The following is a 1,247-nucleotide window of genomic DNA, read 5'->3' as shown; positions in this document are numbered from 1 at the left end:
ATACACGCACGCACATACGTATTGATATATTGGCGTATGTATACATGTATGCATGTATGCATACATGTATGTATGTATATGTGGTCGAGTCGTCGGCGGCCAAACTGACGACCCAGCAAAGCCAGCTTAGTGAAGAGGGTGACTGGACATTGCAGGACGAGAGACAAAACCTGTCGAAGGACGGGTGAAGTCTTAAAAGTCGACGGTCATCCAATATTGTGTACACAGGTTTTGGGGGTTTTACTATTTCTGATGGACAGCGATAGCTCTTGCAGTGGTCATCAACAAATTGGTGCAAACTGGTGCAGAGGATGGACACATTTCCAACAACGGACAGGCACAACGGGTTCAGTCTGCGGAGATGCATGAGAATGAGGATGTTGGCAATGTGTACCGCATTACTGGGTGCCAGTGACCCCCTAAGTCCTTGTTAAGACATCGTTCTAGGAGAAGGAAAACTCTGATATTAAACCCGCAAATCGGTGGCAGCAAAGGATGCTGACGAGGTCTGTTGTTCGAAGTATCTGTCGTCATTGTTCAGAGAGTGACGTTGGTTGTGTGCAAGGCCTCTCTCTTCTCTTCGAAAAGCATCTTTCACAGGAATCTCTCGACCTACCGGCATCTTCATTTTATACTCGCAAACGAGGAAATGGTTATCATAGATGTATATTGAAACTAAGTCTGCATTGAACTGCTACTCGGAGTTCCGCGCTCTCTGTATACGAGGGGTAACCAAAAGGAACCGTAATTTTACAATGTTATTTTATTCACTTCGCTTTACATGTTTACACTTTAATCGCCTTCAAAATATTCTCCATTTGAAGCAATTCATCGTTTCAGGCGCATTTCCCACGGTTCAAAGCAGTCGTAGAACTCTTGTGAAAACATTGATTTCATTCCATTGTTACACATGCTTCCAAATCAAATGCTTCATTTCTTTTCTTTTTCATCTTCTGAATATTCTTATTAACGATTTTCTTGTTTCATTCCTCAGATTTCGTTGAAAGATCGGAAACGTTAGACCGAATCTATCTATCTATCTATCTATCTATCTATCTATCTATCTATTTATCTATCTATCTGTCTGTCTATCTGTCTGTCTGTCTGTCTGTCTGTCTTCCTATCTACCTACTGATCTATGTATGCAACCGCCTATCTATCTTTCTACATGACTACTTCTCTGTTTGTCCATTCAGACATCGATCCATTCTGCTCTCTCTCTCTCTCTCTCTCTCTCTCTCTCTCTC

Source organism: Octopus bimaculoides, chromosome 22 (genome assembly GCF_001194135.2).
Source record: "Octopus bimaculoides isolate UCB-OBI-ISO-001 chromosome 22, ASM119413v2, whole genome shotgun sequence".
Taxonomy (NCBI): domain Eukaryota; kingdom Metazoa; phylum Mollusca; class Cephalopoda; order Octopoda; family Octopodidae; genus Octopus; species Octopus bimaculoides.
Note: the sequence above shows the minus strand (reverse complement) of the source record.